Source organism: Hippopotamus amphibius, chromosome 5, assembly GCF_030028045.1.
Source record: "Hippopotamus amphibius kiboko isolate mHipAmp2 chromosome 5, mHipAmp2.hap2, whole genome shotgun sequence".
In the NCBI taxonomy this organism is placed as follows: Eukaryota; Metazoa; Chordata; class Mammalia; order Artiodactyla; family Hippopotamidae; genus Hippopotamus; species Hippopotamus amphibius.
The window spans coordinates 96,957,468-96,968,146 of record NC_080190.1 but is presented as its reverse complement, the minus strand read 5'-3'; the positions used below and the strand labels follow the sequence as shown (position 1 = coordinate 96,968,146).

The 10,679-nt window shown below is 38.8% G+C and overlaps 1 pseudogene; it reads right to left on the bottom strand.

Moving 5' to 3' along the window:
• Positions 1–7,394: 7,394 nt before the first annotated feature.
• Positions 7,395–8,124, bottom strand: LOC130853057 (pre-mRNA-splicing regulator WTAP-like; annotated as a pseudogene).
• Positions 8,125–10,679: the final 2,555 nt, after the last annotated feature.

Genomic DNA, 10,679 nt, shown 5'->3' with positions numbered 1-10,679 from the left:
ATCAAGTTAATCTCCTTGTGCTATGTAGCAGCTTCCCACTAGCCATCCATTTTACATTTGGTAGTGTATATAGGTCAATGTTACCCTCCCAGTTAGTCCCAGCTTCTCCTTCCCACACTGTGTCTTCAAGTCCCTTCTCTATGTCTGTGTCTTTATTCTTGCCCTGCCACTAGGTTCATCAGTACCATTTTTTTTTTTTTTTTTTAGATTCTATATATAGGCTTTAGCACAGGGTATTTGTTTTTCTCCTTCTGACTTACTTCACTGTGCATGACAGTCTCTAGGTCCATCCACCTCACTACAAATAACTCAATTTTCTTCTTTTTTATGGCTAAGAAATACTCCATTGTATATATGTGTCACATCTTCTTTATCCATTCATCTGTTGATGGGCATTTAGGTTGTTTCCATGTCCTGGCTATTGTAAATAGTGTTGCAATGAACATTGCGGTACATGTTTCTTTTTGGATGATGGTTTTCTCTGGGTATACGCCCACTAGTGGGATTGCTGTGTCATATGGTAGTTTCATTTTTGGTTTTTTAAGGAATCTCCATACTGTTTTCCATAGTGGCTGTATCAATTTATATTCCCATGAACACTGCAGGAGGGTTCTCTTTTTTCACACCCTCTCCAGCATTTATTGTTTCTAGATTTTTGATAATGGCCATTCTGACAAGTGTGAGATGATACCTCATTGTGGTTTTGCTTTGCATGTCTCTAATGATTAGAAGTGTTGAACATCTTTTCATGTGTTTGTTGGCCATCTGTAAGTCTCTTTGGAGAAATGTCTATTTAGGTCTTCCACCCATTTTTGGATTAGGTTGATTTTTTTTTTTTAATTGAAGTGCATAAGCTGCTTGTATATTTTGGAGATTAATCCTTTGTCAGTTGCTTCATCAGCAACATTTTCTCCCATTCTGAGTGTTGTCTTTTTCTCTTGTTTAAGGTTACTTTTGCTGTGCAAAAGCTTTTAAGTTGCATTAGGTCCCATTTGTTTATTTTTGTTTTTATTTCCATTACTCTAGGAGGTGGATCTAAAAGGATCTTGGTGTCATTTATGTGATAGAGTGTTCTGCCTATGTTTTCCTCTAAGAGTTTTATAGTGTCTGGCCTTGCATGTAGATCCTTAATCCATTTTGAGTTTATTTTTGTGTATGATATTAAGAATTGTTTTAATTTCATTGTTTTACAGGGAGCTGTCCAGTTTTCCCAGGACCACTTATTAAAGAGCCTGTCTTTTTTCCATTGTATATTCTTGTGTCCTTTGTCAAAGATAGGGCCATAGGTGTGTGGGTTTATCTCTGGACTTTCTATCTTTTTCCATTGATCTATATGTCTGTTTTTGTGCCAGTACCATACTGTTTTGATTAGTGTAGCTTTGTAGCATGGTCAGGAAGCCTAATTCTTCCAGTCCCATTTTTCTTTCTCAAGATTGCATTGGCTATTCAGGGCCTTTTGTGTTTCCATACAAATTGTAAAATTTCTTCTTCTAGTTCTGTGAAAAATGCCATTGGTAAATTGATAGGGATTGCATTGAAAATGTAGATTGCTTTGGGTAGTATAGTCATTTTCACAATGTTAATTCTGCCAATCCTAGAACATGGTATATCTCTCCATTATTTTGTATTATCTTTGATATCTTTCATCAGTGTCATACTTTTCTGCATATAGGTCATTTGCCTCTTTAGGTAGGTTTATTCCTAGGTATTTTAATCTTTTTGTTACAATGGTAAATGGGAATGTTTTCTTAATTTCTCTTTATGAATTTTTGTTGTTAGTGAATAGGACTGCAAGAGATTTCTGTGCATTAATTTTTTATCCTGCTAATTTACAAAATTCATCAATTGGTTCTAGAAGTTTTATGGTGGTATCTTTAGGATTTTCTATATATAGTATCATGTCATCTGCAAAGAGTGACAGTTTTACTTCTTTTCCATTTTGGATTCCTTTGATTTCTCTTTCTCCTCTAATTGTCATGGGTAAAACTTCCAAACTATGTTGAATAATATTGGTGAGAGTGGGCACCCTTGTCTTTTTCCTGTTCTTAGAGGAAATGGTTTCAGTTTTCACCATTGAGAATGATGTTGGCTTTTGGTTTCTCATATATGGCTTTTATTATGTTGAGGTAGTTCCTTCTGTGCCCACTTTCTGGAGAGTTTTTATCATAAATGGGTGTTGAATTTTTTCAAAAGCTTTTTCTGCAGCTATTGAGATGATCATATGATTTTTATCCTTCATGTTGTTAGTATGGTGTATCACATTGATTGATATATATATATTAAAGAATGCTTTCATTCCTGGGATAAATCCCACTTGATCATGGTGTATGATCCTATTAATGTGTTGTTGGATACTGTTTGCCCATATTTTGTTGAGTATTTTTGCACCTATTTTCATAAGTGATACTGGCCTGTGGTTTTCTTGTTTTTTGCAACATCTTTGTCTAGTTTTTGTATCAGGGAGATGGTGGCCTCCTAGTGTGAGTTTGGAAGTTTTACTCCTTCTGCTACATTTTGGAAGATTTTGAGAAGGTTACATGTTAGCTCTTCTCTAAACTTTGAGAGAATTTACATGTGAAGCCATCTGGCCCTGGGCTTTTCCTATTGAGAGATTTTAATCATAGTTTCAATTTCAGTGCTTGTGATTGGTCTGTTCATATTTTCTGTTTCTCCCTGATTCAGTCATGGAAGGTGGTACATTTCTAAGAATTTGTCTTTTTCTTCCAGGTTGTCCATTTTATTGATGTATAGTTGCTTATAGTAGTCTCTCATGATCCTTTCTATTTCTGCAGTGTCAGTTGTTACTTCTCCCTTTTCATTTCTAATTCTGTTGATTTGCATGCACTCCCTTTTTTTCTGATGAGTCTGGCTAATGGTTTATCAATTTTATTTATCTTCTCAAAGAATCATCTTTTAGTTTGATTGACCTTTGCTATTGTTTCCTTCATTTTTTTTTCATTTGCTTCTGATCTCATCTTTATGATTTCTTTCCTTCTGCTAACTTTGAGTTTTTTTGTTCTTCTTTTTATAATTGCTTTAGATGTAAGTTTAAGTTATTTGAGATTTTTCTTGTTTCTTGATGTAGGATAGTATTACTATAAACTTCCCTCTTAGACCTGCTTTTGCTGCATCTCATAGGCTTTGGGTCTTACTGTTTTCATTGTCATTTGTTTCTAGGTATTTTTTAAAAATTCCTTCTTTGATTTCTTTAGTGATCTCTTGGTTATTTAGTAGCATATTGTTCAGCCTCCATGTGTTTGTGTTTTTTACAGCTCTTTTCCTGCAATTGATTTCTAATCTCATATCATTGTGGTTGGAAAAGTTGCTTGGTATAATTTCAATTTTCTTAAATTTATTGAGGCTTGATTTGTGTCTGTGAAGCTTTTGACTTTTCCATTGAATCTGAATGAGATCCTTCCTGGGTAAAGTAACCTTGGCTGTAGGTTTTTCTCTTTCAAAACTTTAAGTATATCCTGTTACTCCCCTGTGGACCACAGAGTTTCTTCTGTAAGATCAGCTGCTAACCTTATGGGGGTTCCCTTGTATGTTATTTGTTGCTTTTCCCTTTCTGCTTTTAATATTTTTTCTTTGTGTTTACTTTTTTATTTCTTTGATTAATATGTGTCTCATTGTGTTTCTCCTTGGGTTTATCCTGCATGGGAGTCTCTGTGCTTTCTGTACTTGATTAACTATTTCCTTTCCCACGTTGGGAATTTTTGACTATAATCTCTTCAGATATTTTCTCATACTGTTTCTTTTCTTCTTCTTCTTCTTCTGTGACACCTATAATTCAAATGTTGGTGCACTTAATGTTGTCCCAGAGGTCTCTGAGATTGTCCTCCATTCTTTTCATTCTTTTTTCTTTATTCTGGTCCATGGCAATTATTGCCACCATTCTATCTTCTAGCTCACTTACTCATTCTTCTGCATCAGTTATTCTGCTATTGATTCCATCTAAAGATTTTTAATTTTAGTTACTGTGTTGTTCATTACTGTTTGTTTACTCTTTAGTTTTTCTAGTTCCTTTTTAAATGTTTCTTGTACTTTATTCTGTTTCTGAGATTTTGGATCATCTCTACTATCATTACTCTGAATTCTTTTTCAGGCAATTTGCCTATTTCTTCATTTATTTGGTCTTGTGGGTTTTTATCTTGCTTTCTTGCCTGCGAGATATTTCTCTGTCTTCTAATTTGTCTAATATACATTATTTGAGATCTCCTTTCCCTAGGCTTCAGAGTCATGGTTCCTCTTTCTTCTGTGGGTTGGTCCACTGTTTTGTGTAGGCTTCCTGATGGGAGGTATTGGTGCCTGTGTTCTGGTGGGTGGAGGTGAGTATTTTCCCTCTGATGAGCAGGGCCATTGCAGGTGGTGTGTCTTGGTGGGGGTGTTTGTAAGATGAGTATGACTTTAGGTAGTCAGTGTGCTGATGGGTAGGTTTGTCTTGTTTGTTGTTTGATTTGAGGTGTCCAGTGTTGGGAGCTGCTGGCAGTTGGGAGGAACCAGGTCTTTGATTCTGATAGAGGTGTCCATGAGAGCTCTTGGCAATTAATCTTCCCTGGAGCCAGAAATTCTCTAGAGGCCCAGCATCCTGGACTCTGTGCTCTCACCTCAGAGCCTCAGGACCCACTTTTGGTTGATGAACCAAGACTCCACAGGTCACTCATCCCAGCAATAAAGCAGATTTTAAAGAAAGATCAACAATGCCCCAGACAAATGGTATAAAATTAAGTCAAACAAACAATAAGAGAAACAAGGAAACACGTGCACACACACAAAAGAAGTGAAAATAGGACAAAGTAAAACAAAAAGCAACAGAAAAACCAGACAAACAAACAAACAAACAAAAATACCCAGAATGAAATCAAACAATTAAAAAGAAAACTAACAAAAGCATAAAACTAACAAAACAAAACCAAAGCCAAATGCCAAAGGAAGAATGAAGCAAAAAAGGCAAAACAAAGTGACAAAAGTGTCTTTAAAAAGAGAGCAAGAGAGAGAGAAGGGGAAAACAAGACAGAACACAGAAGAGTAATTTTAGAAATAGAAACATAAAAAAATATATATATATTAAATAGGACCAAAAAAAGATGTCTGTGGAGTAAGAAGAGGAGATCACCTTCTTCCCCACAAATACATCAAGACACATTTATTTGTGGAAAAGCTCCTAGGGAACACCTTCCAAATGCTGACCTCAGACCTCCAGAAAGGCAAGAAAATTCCCAGGGAACTGGGTAGTGCAAAAGAAAAAAGGGAAGAAAAGTGATAAAGGAATCCTAAGGAGACGTGCCCTTCTGGGAGGGAGCTGTAAAGGGGGCAAAGATTCCATGCACTGGGAAGCCCCCTCACTGGCTGGGTCAGATGGAGAGCTTCAGGGCCCCAAGAGAAGAGAGCAAAAACAGGTGTGAGGAGGACAAAGCAGAAAGATTCCCATACTGAGGATCCATGCAGCACTCCCCAGCCAGATGCTGGTCTGCTCACCCACAGCAGCAGGTGGGGTCTGGGAGCTGAGGCTTGGGCTTCGGAGAACAGAAATGAAGGAGAGAACGGGCTGGTTGTGAGAAAACAGCCTGAGGAAAAATGCACCACAGCTAGCTGGGAGGGAGTTTGGGGGAAATCCTGGGCCTGACGGAGAGGCAGGAGATCTTTGTTTCAGGGTGCCTGAGAGGAGCTTGCTGCTCAGCAAACTCACAGGCTGCAGAGAAGTGCCTGTGCCAGCACCACACTTGACCCACAACAGCTAAATCAAAACACAGAGCCTATCACCTACAGCCATCACTGCCAAGGGCCCTGTGTACAAGGCACGTCATTGACCATATCCTCCCAGCCGCAGGTGCAGCCTGCCAGCGCTGGGTTCCTGCATTTGGGGCCAGCTTCCCTGGGGGCACATCTCAGGCTCATGCCAACCTCTGCTGTTGCAAGTGCTCCTGCAAATTTCAATAAGATTGCCATACCCCTCCCTCCCCCCAACCTGAATTTGCAAGTGAGCCCCAAACACCCGCTTTCACCCTTTCATGCCTGGGCAGGGAATGGACCCCTGAGAGCAGCCCACGTGCAAAGAAGGGACCAAAAGCAAAACTGATTGCCAAGGATCGTAGGACCAAAGAAGAGAAAGAGAAACAGCCACAGGAGAAGCAGATTTAATACCCACAATAGGCTTGATAGACCCTGCATCTGTGGATCAGCTGAATAGATGTGTTTCTACAATAGAGCCTGTAGACTTAGGGGGCAAGTGTGGAATGTGGGGGGCAAATATACTCAGGTCTAATACCAGACTACAGTCAGAGCTCTCTGCTGTCCTCCCCACAGCAGATGCAGAGACTTACTGAGAAGTATTGGAGGACTTCCTGGTATGTTTGACTCTTTCCTGGTTTTATGTATTTGTGAGTTTAAAGTTTACTGTATACATTTGTATGTAGGTTTGTAAATGGGTTTGATTACTCTCTTCTTTGTATTCTCTCTTTCTCTTTTCTTTGCTTTCTCTTCTCCATCTCTTTTCTTCTCTTTTTGCAAGTGCAGGCATGAACATCTCCTTGTGTAATTTTGACTGATTAGAGTTGCTTTTACCACCTGTCTTGGGGATTTGTCTGTCCTTTCCCTTTCTTCCATTTTTTTCTTTCTTTTTTTTTTCCAAGGCACATTTAATCTAATGTCAAGAGTGCAATACAAGAGGCCCAAATACAATGAAGGAACACATTCCCCCATTAACACCAATGACAATGCTCTTTCAACATGTGCCTGTTGAATGGAATGGGGATTTAATAAATTTCACTACTGAAAAAAATAACACAGTGAGTTTCATCATAGCCAATATCCTTATACAATCTAGTCATGAAATGAATGTTTATAATGCTTCAAACAGTTTAAACCTCAAGTTTGATACCACACCTTCATGTTTGTACAGTCCTCAAAAGGTTATCTACAGTATTAGCAACCATTCAAAGAACAAATCATTGAGTAAAACAACATTGATTTAAGGCTCAACTGAGTAATATGGAGCCCCAAACTTAATGGTTAAATATATGAACTACTTGTACTGACATGTATTATTTGATTCTCTCATGACTATTAAGTTGGTTTGTAGCAAATAAACTCTTTAAAGACAAAATTCACCTTATTTGAGTTTTGACCCAGAAGTTCAACAACAATCACGAAGTCCACAGTCTTATTGGCAAAACTGATATACAGTGTCTCTAAGTCACTATGCTCAAGGTTAAGAGTGATGCATATTCCATCTTTACATTTTACTGGAATTTTACACGTTCAATTCATGATTTTAAATCTCTAGGTTTTCACTCCTCCAAACTGTCTGAAGACACAGTGTGCCACAGACTTAAGACTTCTGTTTCTCCCTCTATTTTCTTCAAACAGAAACATTTCTCAAGTGTCTACATGTTCTAGAAGGGGAATTTTTCAGAGGTGGCCACTTATTCGGAATAGTCCAATGTCATCAGGCCTCTGAAGCAAGGGAAGGGGGAAGAGAAAAAAGATGAAACACAAGGTTCATCTGGTAAGTTTTACATTAACCATTACAAGCTGGATTGTATAGAAATGTGGCTTTTTGGCTCAAAAAGTCTGAGTCTTGGTGTGGAAACAAGTACTTGGCTGTCCCACCACAGCTTCCTTATAGTGGGACTGTCAGGGAAGTCTTGACTGGGGAGTATGATTTGTTTACCTATCAGGCATAAACTTCCAGGCACTCAGTTCATTTTGGGCTTGTTCCAGTTTGTCTTTAGTCTGTTCCAGTTCACCTTTCATTTTTAGGAAAAACAGGTTGATTGCTGGGTCTACCATTGTTGATCTCAGTTGGATAATGTTAGGCTGCTGGGCTTGCTTGAGGTACTGGATTTGTGTAGTATACTCTTATATCTCTTGCTCCTTGGTCACTAGTTGCATTACAAGAATGTTTTCCCTGTGTGCAGATTCTTGTTGTTGTTGCTTTAGTTTGTCTTCAGATTCCCTTAAGCCAGTTACATCATTAGAGTTAAGATCTGTGTACTTGCCCTCCAAAGCCTGCACATATGCTCCATATTGTTTCCACCTTAGAATTAATTCGTCTCGTGCCATAACTTTGAAGTCTGTTTCACTCAGTCGAACATTTTTGGGAAGAGGTTCCTCATTGGTCATCCTGAATCCTCTCCGCATGGAGGCCACGCTGGAGCTACCCAGTCACATAGGCCGACCCCGTACTGCCTGCTCACTGCCCAGGCCTCCCGAGCATGCTGCTGCCAGCCCCCGCACTCCTCCTCCCACCACAGCCCCGGTGTTCCCCTTTATTTGCAGGTCTCACTGCCACAAAATTCTCTTTCTTTCTTTTTTCCTTTCTACCTCCTTTTTCTCTGTGCTGTGCAACTTCAAGTTGCTTGGAGCCCTGGCGGGGGGTCAGACCTGGACCTCTGAGACAGTATAGCTGAGTCCAGGACATTGGACCACCAGAGAACTCCCGACCCCATGGAATATTAATCAGCAAGTGCTCTCCCAGAGGTCTCATTCTCAACACTAAGATCCAAACTGAACCAAAGCCAGTAAGTTCTGGTGCTGGATACCTCAAGCCAAACAACTAGTAAGATAAGAACATAACCCCACCCATTAGCAGACAGACAGCCTACAGTCCTACTAAGCCCACAGACACACCCAAACACACCAACAGACGTGGCCCTGCACATCAAAAGGATAAGATCCATCTCCACACAAAGGAATACAGGCACCAGTCCCCTCCACCAAGAAGCCTACACACCCCACTGGACCAACCCCCCCACTGGAGACAGACAGCAGAGTTGAAAAGAACTATGACCTTGCAGCCTAAGGAAATAGGAGCCCAAACACAGTAAGTTAAACAAAATGAGAAAAGATGCAGCTGATGAAGAAACAAGGTAAAACCCCACAAGACCAAGCAAATGAAGACAAGATAGCCAGTCTACCTGAAAAAGAATTCAGAATAATGATAGTAAAGATGATCCAAGATTTCAGAAATGGTATTGAGGCACAGATGGAGCAAATGAAAGAAATATTTAACAAGGAGCTGGAAGAACTAAAGAGGAAATGTACAGTGATGAAAAACACAATAACTGAACTTAAAAATACTCTAGAAGGAATTCAGAGCAGAATAACTGAGATAGAAGAATGGATAAGTTACCTGGAAGATAGAATGGTGGAAATAATTGACATAGAGCAGAAAACAGATGAAAGAATGAAAAGAATTGAGGACAGTCTCAGAGACCTCTGGGACAACATTAAACATAGCAACATTTGAATTATAGTGGTCCCAGAAGAAGAAGAGAAAAAGTAAGGGTCTGAGAAAATATTTAAAGAGATAATACTGGAAAAATTCCCCATATATGAAAGAAATAGTAAATCAAGTCCAAGAAATGCAGAGAGTCCCATACAGAATAAACCCAAGGAGAAACACACCTAGGCACATATGAATCAAACCAATGAAAATTAAACACAAAGAAAAAATATTGAAAGCAGTAACAGGAAAGCAACAAACAACATATAAGTGAAAACCCACAAGGATAACAGCTGATCTCTCACCAAAAACTCTGCAGGCCAGAAGGGAGTGGCAGGATATACTTACAGCCTTGAAAGAGAAAAATCTACACCCAAGAACACTCTATCCATCAAGAATCTCCTTCAGATTCAACAGAGAAATCAAAAGCTTTACAGACAAGCAAAAGTTAAGAGAATTCAGCACCACCAGTCACCCTTACAAACAATTGCTAAAGGAAATTCTCTAGGCAAGAAACACAAGAGAAGAAAAAGACCTACAAAAACAAACCCAAAACAATTAAGAAAATGGTAATAGGAACACACATGTCAATAATCACCTTAAATGTAAATGGATTAAATGCTCCAACCAAAAGACACAGACTGGCTGAATGGATACAAAAACAAGACCCTTACATATGCTGTCTACAAGAAACCCACTTCAGTCCTAGGGACACATACACACTGAAAGTAAGGGGATGGAAAATGATATCCCATGCAAATGGAAGTCAAAAGAAAGCTGGAGTAGCAATACTCATATCAGACAAATTAGGCTTTAAAGTAAAGACTATTACAAGAGACAAGGAAGCACACTACATAATGATCAAGGGATCCATCCAAGAAGAAGATATAACAATTGTAAATATCTATGCACCCAACATAGAAGCACCTCAATACATAAGGCAAATGCTAACCACCATAAAAGGGGAAATTGAGAGTAACACAATAATAGTAGGAGACTTTAACACCCCACTTACATCAATGGACAGATCGTCCAAACAGAAAATAAATAAGGACACACAAGCTTTAAATGACACATTAGACCATCTTGACTTAATTAATATTTACAGGACATTCCATCCAAAAACAAGAGAATACACTTTCTTCTCGAGTGCACAAGGAATATTCTCCAGGATAGATCACATCTTGGTTCACAAATCAAGCCTTGGTAAATCTGAGAAAATTGAAATCATATCAAGCATGTTCTCTGACCACAATGCCATGAGACTAGATATCAATTACATGAAAAAAAAACTGTAAAAAATACAAACACATGCAGGCTAAACAATATGCTATTAAACAACCAAGAAATCACTGAAGAAATCAAAGAGGAAATTAAAAAATACCTAGAAGCAAATGGCAATGAAAATACCATGACCTAAAACCTATGGGACACACCAAAAGCAGTTGTAAGA